The sequence below is a fragment of the Sorex fumeus genome, unplaced genomic scaffold (genome assembly GCF_029834395.1).
Source record: "Sorex fumeus unplaced genomic scaffold, SorFum_2.1 ptg000040l, whole genome shotgun sequence".
Classification (NCBI taxonomy): domain Eukaryota; kingdom Metazoa; phylum Chordata; class Mammalia; order Eulipotyphla; family Soricidae; genus Sorex; species Sorex fumeus.
This window is the reverse complement of record NW_026606097.1, coordinates 1,427,889-1,444,744: the sequence shown is the minus strand read 5'-3', so window position 1 is coordinate 1,444,744 and position 16,856 is coordinate 1,427,889. Positions and strand designations below refer to the sequence as shown.

Below are 16,856 nucleotides of genomic sequence, written 5' to 3'. Positions count from 1 at the left end.
AAGTACAACTGCAAGACTCAGTTACTTCTCCTGCGTTTGCACTCAGGGATCACTCCTGGCTGGGCTCAGGGCACCGTATGGGATGCCAGGATTCAAACTTGGATTGGCCGAGTGCAAGACAAGCACCTCACCTGCTATACTGTATCTCCAATCTCTTTACACAGAAATTTCTTTTTTTTTTCTTTGGGATTTTTAGGGTCACACCCAGCGATGCACAGGGTTTACTCAGGCTTTGCATTCAAGAATCATTCCGGGCAGTGCTGGGGGACCATATGGTATTTCGGGAATCGAACTCAGGTTGGCCGCATGGAAGTCAAACTCCCTACCTGCTGTACCATCGTTCCGGCTCCAGAAATGTCTTCATTACTTAATTTATTGTACTTTTTTTGGCCACAGCAGCACTCAGTGCTCAGGGGTAACTCTTGGTTCTCAGTTCATGTATCATTTTTAGCAGTGCTGGAGTGGGTGAGCCTATGTACTGTTGCATATTGACCCTGACTTAGCTGCTTGAAAGAAAAGCACCCTATCAAATTATTAGCTTTGCTAACCCTATGTGATTATATTTACTCAGAAAAAATAATTTCTGCCTCACCTGTCCAAATTCCAAGCATCTCCACTGTCCATCTCTCCAAGACCAGGGGTGTGCCCTGCTGTTGAAGTGAGTACTTGCAGAAAGGGGTGTTCTGGGGACCAGCTGCAATAGGTTCTTAATGTCTCTCTTAGGGGCTGGTGCAGTAGTAAAGCCACGAGGGCGTTTGTCTTTCTTGCGGTGACCAGAGTTATCCCTGCCACAACATCACTAGGTGATATTGTCCCCTGAGCATCACTAGGTATGACTCCAACCCTCCCACTTCAGAATTTGTCTTGACACATGAGCATTCTTTAAGCATCTTTTTGGGGTTGGAGTGTTTCTCCTGTCTTTTCCTCTCCCCTCTCCCCCCCGCGCTCCATTTGCTACAAACTTGGTGATAGTCAGAGACTCTCCTCCTCTTGTGTCTGTGTGTCTGAGATGCAGGGGGAGCCATGCCATGTCCCCCAAAAGTAAATCAGGTGCTTATCCCTCTGAGCTCCTCTCCTTGGGTGTATCTCACAACTTGGGGAGCAGATGAGGTGAGATTAGGGGCCACACCTGGTGGTACTTGAGGTCTGTGCCCTGCTCTGTGCTCAGGGGACTAGTGGACACTGGATACCAGGGGAGGCCCTCTGGGCTTCCAGGTGGCTGGCATCTGCTTCAGTCTGGTGTGCTCTCTCCTGTTTATACCTTCCTTGAAAGCTCTTGCATGTGAAATTTCTTGAGCCCGTTCAACAGATGGCTGTTAGGGGAACATGAAGGAATTGGAGGCTCTGAGCAAAATTATGGACTTTAAAATCTTGTTTGAGCTAAATTTAATTTTTCTTTTCTTTTTCTTTTCTTTTTTCTTTTTGGGACACAGCAGTAATGCTCAGGTGTTATTTCTGGCTTGGCACTCAGGAATCACTCCTGGGAGTGCTTGGGGGGCTGTATATGATGCCGGGGACCAAACATATGCCCTGTCAACTGTACTATCACTCTGGCTCCAAGTATAGTTTTTCATCCTCTGTTTCCTTTATAAAATCACGTACCCATAGGAGTAAAATCATAGTCTGAAAACCTGGCCTGTAAGCTCTGAGCATTTCTGGACGTGGTCCCAAAACAAAACAACAAGCCCAGAGGACTGACTGTTCAGAATATGTTACTAGATTTCACACCTCTTATGTTGGCAGATATCTCCTCATTGCCTTTATTTGGGCAGGAGGAGGATTGGCTATGCGGGATTTTGCCAAACCCAGCAGTGCTCCGGGATCACTCCTTGGCAATTCTGGTTGTGAAGTTAAGTCTTTTGCGTTCATGACAAGTGCCCTCCCACTTACTGTCAGCTCTTTCGGGCCGCTGCAAACCTTTGAAATTGCAGCCTGTACTTCTGGCTCAGGTTTGCACTAGGAGGCCCCAGGTGCCAGCAACCCTGCCCTGACCTCTATCTCCCAGCTGGACCTCATCCCTGCCCCCTGCCTGTATCTTTCTCACAAGGTTCACATTATTTATATAGAATTTGAATTCGTGCAGTCAGAGATAGGCCAGGAATGCAGGACCTGCCCTTACAAGCAGTCTGCCGTGGTGCAGTCTCCTGTACAATGCAGGATTTCCCAAGCACCACTCAGGTAAGCTCAAAGTTCTGCCACCTGTAGCGCCAAATTCCAAACCTGCATTCTACAAAACTGGTTGGTGGAGGTTGACTTCTGAACAAATTACATATATATATATATATATACACACATATATATAGATATAGATATACATATAGATAAACACATACACAAACACACACACGTATATATGCGTGTGTGTGTATATAGATAGATAGATAGATAGATAGATATAGATATATGGTCATACCCTGTGCTTGCTGCCAAAAGTACCAAACGGTACTCAGTGTGGCGCCGGGGTATACAGGTCAGCCGTGTACAAGGCCAGTACTCTACCAGACTATAGCTCTGGCACCTAAATTTATTGATATATTTTTGGTTGGCTACACCCAATGGAGATTAGAGTTTACCCCGGCTCTGTTCTCATTGATAATACTAGGTTTGGGGACCCTGTGAGGTGTTAGGGATTGAACCCTGGTCAGCTATGTGCCAGACAAGCAACTTGTGGTCTGTGCTATCTCTATAGCCATCATAAAAATGCTTTTATGCTAAGTCGAGAAAGTTGTGTTCTTTTTTCTGATTAACTACAGAAATTCACTTTTTTTTTTCTTTTTGGGTCACACCCGGTGATGCACAGGGGTTATTCTTGAGTCATGCATTCAGAAATGACTCCTGGCGATGCTTGGGACCATATGGGATGCTGGGAATCAAACCTGGGTTGGTTGTGTCCAAGGTAAACACCCTACCCGCTGTGCTATTGCTCCAGTCCCCCACAGTTCACTTTTTTGTGTTTTTGTTCTCGGATCACCGCCAGAAGTGCTCTGGGCTTACTCCTGACTCTGCACTCAGGAGTCACTCCAGGGGGGCCTGGGGAACCCTATGAGAATTGGGGGTTTGAACAGGATTTACACGTTGACAGATGTTCCTGGTCTCTCCTGGCGGGTCTCTCTCACTCTCTTGAGCCACTTCTCCACCCTGGACAGCTGTTGCTTTGGACCAATGGAAGTAGAACAAGGACCAGGCTGGTTACTGATTAGTTGCAGTTTATTCTGTCTCTTGTCTCTCCCTGCTCTATCCAACCCTCTCTCTAACTCGCTCTCCAATGCTCTCTGTGACTCCTCTCCAATCTCCCCAGCCACTCTTACTCTCAGCTCTCAGCCTTCTCTCTAAGTCGCAACCGTGTCCTCTAACTCTCTGTCTCTACTTCTCTCACTGTATCATTGTCATCCTGTTGTCCATTGATTGACTCAAGCAGGCCCCAGTAATGTCTCCTTCTTCCTATACCAGAGATTTTAAGAAGTGCCACATTTGAGGCTCTTTCAGGGTCCGGAGAATGAGAACCATCATTGTTACTGATTTTTGGCATATTGAATACACCATGGGCAGTTTGCCAGACTCTGTGGTGTGGGCAGGATACTTCTGGTAGCCTGCCAGTTTTTCCAGAGTAAGACTAGATAATAAGATTTCGTGTGGCCGTGCACTTCCCAGAGCACGGTTTTATAGTCTTTGGGTCTTGGCCATTGATGGGATTACATGGCATCGGGGACAGTTGGTGGGTGTAATGCCTACATACTGGAAGATAGGAGATCTGGGTGGAGGAGGCCCAGTCCCAATACTAGCAGCTTGGAGATCTAAGCCCCAGGTCCTGCACACCTGGGTTCCTCTGCTGGTTCCTTCATGCGTGAGGCTCGTCTGAACTTGTGGAGAGTCATCATAAGCATGGCTGTGGCACGAACCAGAGATCTTCAGCTGCCGGGGCTCTTCTCGGGGTAGGGAGGGAAACTCAACACACACTCCTTCAAAAGGCCCCAGTAAGACAGCCAGAGGCGGAGGTAGGAGATTGTGCTGTTCTCTTCCAGGAGCAGGGTTTTATAGTCTCTGGGTCTTTGCCATTGATGGGATTACACAGCGCCGGGGGCAGTTGGTGGGTGTAACGCCTACATACTGGAATTTAGGGAATCTGGATGGAGGAGTACAATCCCCTTTTTCAGTCTCCTTCATTCTCCCTGTCTCCCTGAAACTGCTCTTTTCCTTCTCTCACCACGACCCCAATTCACGCCTCCCCCACGGGAAGCTCAATGAAAAATGGTTTTCCAGACTTCCCCATCACCTGCAGCCCACGAAGGAAAAGCAGCGCCCTTAAGGTATGTTACTCCTCTCTTTAGACCAGCAACTTAATTGACATATTTAGTTCTACTTCCTAATGATTACCATTGTGTATGGACACAGTAATAGACACTTTTAGGCTTGTTGGTGATTCTCCTTGGGACTTCTAACCACAGATTCAGACTACAGTCCTCAGGCCGGATCAATCACTCCTAATCCTATCAGGGTCAAAGTCTAGTTATTACTTTTTGATTCATGACAGAATTTGTCCATGACCAGGCTCTTATAGATAAGCATTATGGTACTTTGGCCAGGCCCATTTCGATGCCAGGGTAGCTAGCTCACCACTTGCCATGGGTCCATCTAGTCCCTTATCGGACCCTTCTTTTGGGGATTGAGGAAGTAAGGGCAAGTGAGGCTTCAGTCAAAAGAGCAGATGTCTAGGAGGTGAAGAGAAAGACAATATTTACAAGTCAAAGTTCGATCAGGAGACAAAGGTAATTGAAAGTTTATGGGCAATCAACAAACATAAGCTCTCACTGGCCAGGGAGCAAGGTCAGACCACTATTATCCTACAATAACTGGTGATCCTCAGTGGTTTCTCCTGGCTCTGCACTCAGGTATTATTTCTGATAGTGCTCCGGGAGACTCTACAGGATCCTGGGGATTGAACCTAGGTTGGCCATGTGCAAGGAAAACCCTACCCAGATCTACAGTTGCTCTGGTCTCAATTGGAAAGTTTAGATCAAGTAACTGTGCACAGAAATGTCGTTTGAAAGGATGGAAGGGGCGCCTTGATGAAATCTTTTATAAGTGGGAATATGGGTCAGGTCCCAAGCTCCCCACCTCCCAGCAAACCATTCCGTTTTACCTGTGATCACTCACAAGGTTGGTCACATTCCTCGGTCCCACCCATATCACTTTACTAATATTAGAGGTAAAAAAGGAAACATTTATGATTGGATAGAGCAAAATTCCATCCATCTATCAGTCAGATGGTTCTCAGGGGACCCTTTGGAATTCTGGACATTGTACCTAGATTGACTGCATGCAACACATTGTACTATCCTGATACTCTCAGTTTGAAATCATGTTTCTGAAACTGCCTCCTGTGGTTTTCTTTGTAGCTTAGAGTCCACTGCTCGCGTGTTTTCAAGGGGTAGAGCATTGGCTGGACCTTGCTCTCTGATGTTCTTACCAGCCTTTGTTCCTGTTCCATGTCTTCAACTCTCTGGGTTTCTACTAGGCCAGTTCCTCTCTGAATCGCCAGGGTTGGCTTTGATGTCACTGCTTTCATCCCCATCAGGATTTATCATTTCCCCAAGAAACTCATTGTCCCGTACCCTACCAGCTGCTTAACTGCAGAGCTTGATTTCTTTTGACATGAAAACTCTCATGGCATAGACTAATAATTGGAATCCTTCTCTGTACTTCTACATGGTAGCAGCCAGCCCTAGTGGAATGTCTCTTCCTGCACACTGTGATAAAGGCTCAAGTGAGCAGTTTGACCCTCATCCCCACAGGGATGCTGAGACAGGTGGGATGTCTTCTGGGGGTGATCAAAAGATCACTCTTCCCATGTCCTCAGCACCATCACTTTCCCATAGAAGCTCATATTGGACAGAATCCCCAGAAATGTAATCCCTGAGGACAAACTTTTGAGTCCAGCATCACCCCGGTGGAACTATGTGAACATCCAGACAGGAGAGAAACCGTTTAAGTGTAAGGACTGTGGGAAGGCCTTCAATGGGTCCTCATAGCTTTTACACAGGAGATTTCATACTGCAGAGTTTGTATGCATGTAAGGAATGTGCTGTGGCCTTTCTCTGACTCATACATCTTAATATGCACAGAAAAAGTCACACTGGAAAGAAACCATATGCATATACGGAGTGGAAAGTCTCTGCTTATTCCACAAGCCTTAGTACACAGATAAACTCACACTGGAGAGATAACTTATACTTGGGAGCAATGTAGGAAGGCCTTTATTTCTTCCTGAAGTCTTAGTTTTCATAATTTATGTTTCATAGAAAACCCTTATATATGAGTTAGGTGGAAAGGCCTTTCATTTCTTCTCAGGTCTTTCTGAGCATAGGAAAGTTCATACAGGGGAGTGAAACACTATTTGTGTCACTACTGTGGGAGGGTCTTCACTTACTGTTCAAACCTTTTTGTCCATAAGAAAACACACAGTGCATGATTCCATATATATATACATATATATATTTATGTAAGGAGTGTGGCAAGGCCTTTGCTTATTTCACAATCCTTTTGTGACACTGAATTTTTCATACTGGAGACAAACCTTATGTTTGTAAAGACTTTGGCAAAGCCTTCACTTTCCCCTAACTCCTTATTAAACATAGGGAAATTCATACTCGAAGAAAACATGTAGGGGTGTGGTAAGATTTTTACTCAAACCTCAAGCGTTGCTGTGTGAGAAAAGTTTATCCTGGATTGAGGTCTTATATATGAAAGGACTGGAGGAACATTTTGATGCAATGGGCATAGCTTTCTGAACAGGAAAATTTACAGTGCAGAGAAACCTCATAAGTGTAAGGGATGTGGAAAGGTGTTCAGTTTGACTTCAGCCCTTACTGCGCATGTGAAAAGTCATTTTGCAGTGAAACCTTATATCTGTCAGGAGTGTGGGAAGGACTATCCTGGATCCTGGGGCCTTATGCATAGGAGAATTCACACTGGAGAGAATCTATATATAAATATACATATTTATATATGTAAGAATATATATATTTATGTAAGAATATGGAAAGCGCATTATTTGCACCTGCGGCTTTAAAGAGAATCCTGGAGAAAATCCTGTAGGTAAGGAATGTAGGAAGGTCTTCATGTTCCCTCAAGCTTTAGTAAATTTAAAAGTGATGCTGGATCAATCACTTCCATAATAACAATGACCGGCGTCAGAACAGTGCCCTGAGGTAAAACAATTTTAGTTTCAACAAGTGGGTGGGGGATTGATACAAAAGTACAATAAGGAAGGAAATAATCCTGTTATGTGTGAAAGCTTCTTGTGATAGTAGTACCAAAGTGAAAGGTACTTGCTGATTATCACCTACACCATGGTTATGATGATGTCCTGGCATGTGGACTTCCCAGTATGTTAACTGGTAAATAATGGTTCTTAGTGATAAAGCAAGGTGGAAGGAATTAAATAAGAAGTAAATAGGTACTAACATTGCAGTTTGCTGGGTACTGTCAAGACCCACCATGGTTTCATTCTTTGCTGTGACTCTGACTTGGCTCAGAGACCCTGCTTTGCAGAGGATCATGGCAGAGATCAACCAGGATGCTGTGGTGAGCCCTTTTTACGTTGGATAGACAGGCAAAGCTCCATTCTTCAGGCCCTTCTGTGTTATGTTCTGGTAGTCACATCCCGCTGTGCTGTCCATAATTTGTGTCCAGATCAGCCACATGCAAGGAAGCACTTCACTCGCTGTAGCATATCTGCACTCATTGTATTCGGTTTGCCATTTGATTTACACAAACATTGAGGGTAAATGTTTTGAAACTTACACTTTGGAAGCAGTAAAATCCTAACTATCTATTATACACCAAAATGGGACCATATACAATCCAGATGATTGAACCTGGGTCAGCTGCGAACAAGGCAAACACCCTGTCCACTGTGCTTTCACTCCAGCAAACCAGCCTTACACATTTACCTCAATTTTCCTAGTTCTCTGCACAGCTGGTGACTGACCCTCTAAGGCTGCTTGCAGAAGTGGAAGTGACGTCACAGCAGGGCATTTACGTGTTTGCGTGCAAGACGCTGGATCAGGCGTTCATTTGTTACGCAGGTGAAGGGAGAAGAGGCTGTCCCGCGTGGAAGGGGTCTGTGAAGGCCAGTTTTGTGGCAGGACACTAGCGGCCTCCCGTGAGCACCCCGCTCCACGCCTCCCGGTGTCTGTGTTAGGGTTCGAGCGCAGGGCAACCACACCTGTCAAGGAAAATTCTGAGACACCAAGTCCACACAAAAGCAAGAGGTTTATTCAAGCTTGCTTGGGCTCACAGCGTTACCGCAAACAGTCAGTGGCTGAGAGCCCCAGGCCTCTTCAAAGGGGGCTTTTTATAGGGCATCTTCCCGCGCATTTCAGAAAGCCCATGCACAAGTCATCCAATACATTTGAACTATTACATTAGAAGCTGCACACAGGCAGCCAATCGTTTTGCAACAAGCCATCAGCACCAGCCACTCTCTTCTGTACAGGTCACCAGGCCATCCCAACGGGCAGCTAAGTAGGTCTTTTCTGGCCTTATGGCCATATTAGGTGGATTCCAAAAACAGGGAATTACCTTATTAGGCCCTCTCTGGCCCTGTGACCTTATTAGGTGGATTCCGAGGGCAAGGAAATACCTCATTAGGTCTTTTCCGGCCTTATGGTCTTTTTTGGCGAATTCCAGGGGCAACAAGAAGATGGGGGTACTTGGTGATTTCAACAGGACGCAGCTGCAGGGCAGGATATAGGCTGGGACTTGCTTTGCTAGGGCCCAGTTGTCATGGGGCTATCTTTCATTCCCCCCTTTTCTTCTAGTAGGTCTTCTAATCCTAGAGACCTTTATTCTGTAATGCCTGGTATTGCTGCCTCATCACTAATAGCTTGACCTCTCCCAGTCGGTTTTGTATAAATGCAAGCAGGCCACTAAGAAGGCAAGGGCCGATTGTCACTATTAGAAGGAGCAGAACAAGAGGTCCTGCTATGGCCGAGAGTAAAGTGGTCAGCCATGGGGACTTGTGGAATCATCCTTCGAACCAACCCTGCTGATCCAGCAGATGTTTCTCCCGGGCCTGTATTCTTTCTCTTAACTTGGCCATAGAGTCTCTGGTCACACCATTGTGGTCAGCATAGATACAACACTCCTCCCTTAGGGCCTCACATAACCCATCTTCCTTCAGGAATAACAAGGCCAGCCCTTGCCTATTTTGGAGGACTACTTCTGACAAGGATATTAGGCTTTTTTCAAGGCCGATATGGAGCCTTTGATCGCCTTTAGATCCTGATTAATAGCTATGTGCAGTTGTTCCACCTGTCTAGGGGCCTGGATTAGCGAAGCAGTTCCAGTACCTATCCCTGCGGCTACTCCCAATCCCAACAAAACTGCCAGGGTAAGGCTAACAGGCTCCTTCTGGAATCAAGTTTTTCCCAGCTGTACTTCTTTGAATTCCTCCTCAGGGTAGTAAGTCAGTCTGGGAAATATTTGTACCATTAAGCAGAAGTCCCGGCTGCTTTTAAATACCTGGGTGGAGACGCACGGGGTCAGACCAGTGTTGCAGGCGCAGCAGGTACTGTTTGCTGGTAAGATGTACTGAGCCGAAGATGTGGGGGTTATAACCTGAGCGCACCTTTCCTAGACAAGTTCCCTCTCCTGAGACCTGGACAAGTGTAAGCTTGTGGGTGGTACTCCAATCACAGCGGGTGGGATCATTCGTTTCTTGGAGTGATCCATTTACTGCCAGCTTGATCTGGGAGAACTCTATTTGGACCAATCGCCCCGTGGTCCACAGCCTCCTGTCTCAACCTAATGGTGAACCAGAATCCAGGGTCAGGATGGGAAAAGTCAGGGACATAGATCCTTAGTCCCCAAGTTCTCCCTTTAAGCCACTGGAGAAGGTTTTCCTGTCTTTTGCTCTGGGTAGTGAAGGTGATGCTGAGGGTATTATCATAGGGGCCGCCCCGATTACAGCCCCTCAAGTTCCTTACACCGCTCCAGCCCCAAGCGGCCTTGATCCAGTCCTATGAGGAGGCAGGCTTCCAGTAAGCTTGCCCTGTGGTCTCGCAACCCCAGGCCTTACAATAAAGGGCCTCCGGCCCTCCACAAGTCCTTTTCCCTTAACGATCTCTACCATCTTTTGGACAGATATAGAATTGTTGCAGCCCGAGGTGACACCTTCTCTCCCTAGTCAAACACCCGATGGTTCCTACTCCTGCATGGCCAGCATTTGCTCTGGAGTCACCTCTGTCTGGTATTACTTCCTCCTTCCCCACATCCCAGGTGTCTAGTCCCAAGACAAGCTGACACATATCTGGGTGCAAAGTGGGCCACCACGTACTCGGAGTGTAAGTTCCCTTGACGGGCCAGGCCACTTGTCCAATAGGGGATACCATCTCCCAAGTCAAGTGCTGGGGAGCGTGGGGATTACAGGTCATGGGGGGGAGAGTCCACAGTCCTACCCACACGGCAGATACAAAGTTTGAGGGGATTCTCAGTCTTCTCCAGCTTCCAGGTAGATTTGGTCGGAGAGGCAGGTTTGAGGTGAGAGGCATGGATCCATGTGGCGATGCCATCGACCTTCACGGCAGTCGGAGTGGTCAGGATCACCAGGTAGGGTCCCTTCCACCGAGGTTCCAGAGTCCGGACTTGGTGTCGGCAGACGTAGACTGTGTCCCCGACCTGGTACCAGTGTGGCACCTGCAGGTCACCAGGCTGATACGCGGCGGCCAAATGCTTCCAGACCGAGTGTTGGACTGTTTCGATTGCTTTCAGCCTGGCAATTAGAGGGGTAGACAAAGGGATCATGCCATCAAATAAATTCAAGTCCCTCACCGGAGGGGGAGTTCCATGTAGGATCTCAAAGGGGGTCAGGTTTAGCAAAGTCGGGGAAGGGGTGTTTCGGGCTCGGAACAGGGCATAAGGTAGGAGCATGGTCCAATCTTTCCAGCCGGTTTCTACAGGTAGTTTAGTTAAGGTCTCTTTTATGGTTCTGTTCATCCTTTCTGCCTGTCCTGAACTCTGGGGTCTATATGCACAATGCAATTTCCAATTTATCCCCAGTGCTTTAGCTAGTCCCTGACTTACTCGGGCCACAAAGGCCGGCCCATTGTCAGACCCTATAGTATGGGGAAAACCGAACCTGGGGAAGATTTCTTCCATAATCTTCTTCACTACTACTTGTGCAGTTTCTCCCTTTGTCGGGTAGTCCTCGGGCCATCCTGAGAAAGTGTCCACCATCACAAGTAGATACTTGAATCCATATCTAGCCGGAACTATTTCTGTGAAGTCGATCTCCCAATACTGCCCCGGTCGGTCCCCCCGAGTCTTGTCCCTGCACTAACTACCATACCTGCTGGGTAGGCATTAACCTTTTGACAAGCCTCACAGTTCGCTACTATGGCCTTGGCCAATTGCTGTTCCTCCTCAACGGTCAGGCCAAAGGTCTGGGTTTTCAGTAATTGAGCCATTTTCTGGGGCCCCAAGTGAGTGAGTTTGTGAAGAGTCTGTAAGTAAATCAAGGCCTTCTGGTGGTCGTCCCCCTCATGCTCGTCACCGCTTTGCTGTGAAGCCTCTGCCTCTTGCCCGTCGTCATTCCTCAATTCTAGCCCTTCTTCAGCCACCTGGATTGACGCAGCCGGGGAGAAAGCAACTGCCCAGTGGGCTTGTTCATCTGCCTTGCGGTTCCCAGTGGCCACCGGGTCTGATCCCCGCTGATGACCCGGGAAGTGGACGATGGCTATTTCAGCAGGGAGGAGGACTGCTGCCAGGAGCCGTAAGATCTCAGGCTTGTTCTTGATCTCTTTCCCAGCTGATGTCAAAAGACCCCGCTGCTGGTAAATGGCCCCATGTATGTGGGCAGTGGCAAAGGCATACCTACTGTCAGTATAAATTGTAGTTCTCTTACCTTCTGCCAGTTCCAATGTTTGGCCCGGTCAATGAGCTCGGCCTTCTGAGCCGAGGTTCCTTCAGTTAATTTTTTGGTTCAAATGGTAGCTTCGTTACTCACCACGGCTGCCCCCGCCCTCCTCCTTCTGTCCGGGAGAAAGCTGCTCCCATCTGTGTACCAGGTATCATCCGGGTTCTGCAGGGGCTAGTCCTTTAGATCTCGCCTTACTTCCATCTCTTTGGCTAGGATGTCTTGGCAAGTTGTAAGACTGGTTCCTGCTGTTTATCGGGTAATAGGGTGGCGGGGTTCAGGATGGAAGGGGAACTGAAAGTTACCCGGTAAAGACCAACAGGACGTTTTGATAGTATGTAATGCGGGCGTTCGTGAGCCACCTGTCGGGTGGCTGGCGAACCACACTCTCCAGGGTGTGTGGAGCTATCAGCATCACTATCTGGCCTAGCGTCAGCTTGTCTGCGTGTTTTACCAAGAGGGCCGCAGCTGCTATTGCCTTCAGGCACCGGGGCCATCCACTAGTGACAGGATCCAACCTTTTTGACAAATAGGCCACCGGCCTTTTTCATGGTCCCAAAGTTTGAGTCAATACACCCTTGGCTATCCCTCCTTTCTCATCCAAATAGAGGGTAAAGGGCTTTTCTATGTCAGGAAGGGCCAATGCTGGTGCGCTGAGCAAAGCCTTCTTGATGTCATCAAATGCCCTCTGTTGCTCAAGCCCCCACTCAAAGGGAATATCATTTTTGGTAAGATGGTACAGAGGCGCGGCTAGGGAGGCAAACCCGGGGATCCACAGTCGGCAAAATCCTGCCGTCCCTAGAAATTCCCTTAGCTGACGGCGGGAACTGGGGGCGGGGATCTGGGTTCCCATCTTTTTCCGGGCCTCTGTGAGCCAGCGATGCCCACCCCGAATCTTATAGCCCAGCAACGTTACCTCTCTCTTGCATAGCTGAGCTTTTCGAAAAGAAGTTCGGTATCCGAGTCTAGTCAGCTCGGCGAGCAGAGTCTGTGTCCCGCACTCAAGGCCTCCTCAGATTCGGCCGCCAGCAACAGATCATCTACGTACTGTAAACAGGGTTACGTCTGGGTTTCCCCGGCGGAAGGCGTTCAGGTCCTTATGGAGTGCCTCATCAAAAATGTTGGGGGAGTTCTTGAACCCCTGTGGTAGTCGCGTCCAGGTGAGTTGACCTGAAATCCCCTTTTCGGGGTCAGTCCATTCGAAAGCGAAGAGAGGCTGGCAGGAAGGATGCAAAGGCAGACTAAAAAAGGCATCTTTTAAGTCCAAGACAGTGTACCAAGTTTTGTTCGGCCCCAATGAACTGAGGAGATTATGAGGACTCGGCACAGTGGGGGTGGATATCTTCTACTCTGCTATTTACCTCCCGGAGATCCTGTACAGGGCGGTAATCCCCTGTCCCCGGCTTCTGGAGCAGAGGTGTGTTGCAGGCTGATTGACAGGGCACTAGCACCCCCTGCTGGTATAATTTATGAAAGTGAGGTTTGATCCCTTCCCTAGCCTCTTTGCTCATCGGGTATTGACGAACCCGCACTGGGGTGGCAGTGGCTCTGAGGGTCACCACCACTGGAGGTTGCTGGGTAGCTAGGCCGATCCCCACCGTTTCTGCCCAGGCCTCAGGAAACTGTCTTAACCAGGCATCCGCTTCCTTCAACGCGGCCTGATACAGTCGGTATTCTTCATCTGCCCTCAGGGTTAGTATGGTAGTCACTGGGGTATCGTCCAATTGCACAGATCCAACTAATGGATTCTGGAATGTTACCTTGGAGCCCGTTGGGTCAAAGGCGATATTGGCCCTTAATTTGGTTAGCAAGTCTCTTCCCAGTAAGAGAGCAGGACAATTTGGTATGACCAAGAATGAATGCTGGATCTCTCTTTTTCCCAAATTCATGATCCGTTTGGTGGTCCAGGGTCGGTAGCAGCTGCCGTTTGCCCCATGAACTAGAGATTTCTTTGTTGACAGTTTCCCTAGAGGTTTTTGCAGCACCGAGTGCATTGCTCCCGTGTCTACTTCAAAGTCAATGGGGGTCCCCTCCACTTCAAACTTTACCCTGAGCTCGCGGAGGGGGTCCGAGCTCCGACGACCCTAGTCATCAAGGACCAGCAAGTTTACAAGCTTTTCTCCTTTCCTTTTCTGGGGGCACTCGTGGGCCCAATGCCCAAACTCTTTACAGTAAGCGCATTGGTCTGTCCGCAGTCGTGAGCATGGGGTCTTGAATTCCTGCCCCAGGGGTCAACAGGACCCCTTGGGAGGCCCTCTAATTTCTCCCCTGCTTGGCTGCAACATAGCGGCTTGTATCTTTGTCACCTCCTGATCCCTCCGTCTTTCCCTTTTCTCCTTTCTCAACTCTCTTGCGTTCCCTTTCTTCCCTCTCTTTCTCCTTTCTCTCTTCTCTCTCTTCTGGGGTCTCCCTCTTGTGATACACCTTATCAGCTTCCTTAAGTAGGTCCCACAAGGTCAGATCCTGGATCCCGTCTAGTCTTTGCAGTTTTCTCCGAATGTCTGCAGCGAACTGTCGAATAAAAGCTATGGCCACCGACCCCTTATGCTCTTCACATTCGAGGTCAAAGGGTGTGTATCTCCGGAAGGCTTCCATGAGCCTTTCCAAGAACCTAGTGGGGAATTCATCAGGATCCTGACTCACTTCCCTTACCTTGGCCAAATTAGTGGGGCGCCTGGAGGCTCCCCGGAGACCCGCCAACAGAATCTGGCCATAATTGGACAGATGCTCCCTACCTTGTAAGGTGTTGAGTCCCAATTGGGGCGACGCAGCAGGAACTGATCCTTAATGCCGTTAGGGAGTACGGTCGGTCTCCCATCATCTCCTGGAACATTCTTGCGGGCTTCCAGGAGAATCCGGTCCCATTCCTTGGTGGTGAAGAGAGTGTCCAAAAGTTGCTGACAGTCGTCCCAGGTAGGCTGGTGGGAGTGGCAGATAGACTCAACCAGCCCAGCCAACCTGGTGGGGTCCTCGTAAAAAGTGGAATTGTTATTCCGCCAGTTATAAAGATCTGAGGTAGAAAAGGGCCAATATTGTAAAGTTTGCAACCACCCCCCATGCCCATCATCTATCATGGGACCATATGGACACAGGGGGAGAGCAACTGTTTCTCGGGGATGAGTCTCGAACGGTTCAGGCTCCTTCTGTGGAGCTCGTCGTTGCCGTGCACGGGTGCCTTGGCCGGGGGGCTCGAGTATTCCTGACCAGGCTGGGAGAGTTTGGGCTTGTCCTCACCTGCCCTCAGCGGCCGTCGTAGTGGGCTCCAGCTCCCTCCCCAACGCATTCTGCCCAGCTCCTACTGCCTGCAGGGGAGGAGCCGGAGCCGGGTCTCCCCCTGCTGCAAGGGGGAGATCTGCGTATATGTGTGGCACAGCTGGATAAGGGGGAGGAGGAGGCGGGGTGGAATCCAAAAGAATAAGGTCCCCCTGCGACTTGGGGAGAATCGGGGCTGACGGGATCTGCGGTCTGGAGTTAGTGGGCGGCGAAGGCGTTTCTCCCTGGACCATGAGGACCTTGGATTCTTCTTTCGGTGTCTGTTTGGAAAGAAACGGCTTTACCCAGGGACGGGGGTTCTCACAAAGGTCCCTCCAAAGAAGAATATAGGATTGTTGGTCAGGGTGACCAAGTGGGTCAGGTCTGAAAATAACGTCCTGTACTGCTCGGACCAAGTCCAAGTCGAACGCGCCATCCGCCGGCCACTCGACTCCGAAGGTCAGCCATTCGGTCGAACAGAAGGTCCGCCACTTTCCTTTCTGAACGAAACAAGAGAGGTTAGATCCTCGCTTACGGACCTCCGACCAGTGGTCCAGAGTAAGGGAAAGAGGAGTTGGGAGGGTCTGCCCCATGGCCAGTGTGGAGACGTCAGAGAGGAAGAGATAAAGACAAAGAGAGAGAAGGAGACAGGAAGTCACACAGCGACCCAGGAGCGTCGTCCACAGACACGCCAAGGGAAGAAGTCTTCCAGCTGTTGGAAGGGGTACCGGTAAAAACTTCACTGTCTCGCTCTGCCTGGAAGGAGGCGTCCGTGTCTCCTTCACCCCAAACGGAGCCTTCGGGTGTCCCCGGGGTTCTACCACCACTGGGGCGTCCCCCAGGGTCGTGGCCTCTGGTCTCGGATCACGTCTGTTCGCCACAGCCAGAGGGCCCTCTCGGACCCGATCTCATAGCCACTGCGAGAATCCCCTGACCGGTCGACACACATACACACCGATTTAGTGATCGCTGAGTACAGGCGCCTTACTCAGCCCGAAACGTCTTATCAGGGAGGTCTTGATCAGGTGGGCAAGGGTCCTTTTGCTCCCAATCCCGGGCGAGCCCCCAGATGTTAGGGTTCGAGCGCAGGACAACCATACCTGTCAAGGAAAACTCTGAGAGAACAAGTCCATGCAAAAGCAAGAGGTTTATTCAAGAATGGGCTCACAGCATGACCGCAAACAGTCAGTGGCTGAGAGCCCCGGGCCTTTTCAAAGGGGGCTTTTTATAGGGCATCTTCCCGCGCATTTCAGAAAGCCCATGCACAAGTCATCCAATACATTTGAACTATTACATTAGAAGCTGCACACAGGGAGCCAATCATTTTGCAACAAGCCATCAGCACCGGCCACTCTCTTCTGTACAGGTCACCAGGCCATCCCAACAGGCAGCTAAGTAGGCCTTTTCTGGCCTTATGGCCATATTAGGTGGATTCCAAAAACAGGGAAATACCTTATTAGGCCCTCTCGGGGCCTGTGGCCTTATTAGGCGGATTCTGAGGGCAAGGAAATACCTCATTAGGCCTTTTCCGGCCTTGTGGTCTTTTGTGGCGAATTCCAGGGGCAACAAGAAGAAGATGGGGGTACTTGGTGCTGTCAACCGGGTGCAGCTTCAGGGCAGGATATGGGCTGGGACTTGCTTTGCTAGGGCCCAATTGCCATGAGGCTATCTTTCATCTGCACTGAGG

At 49.2% G+C, this 16,856-nt stretch overlaps 1 pseudogene; it reads right to left on the bottom strand.

Annotated features, from left to right (window-relative positions):
- Positions 1-10,425: 10,425 nt before the first annotated feature.
- On the bottom strand, positions 10,426-15,762 carry LOC130028515 (uncharacterized; annotated as a pseudogene).
- Positions 15,763-16,856: the final 1,094 nt, after the last annotated feature.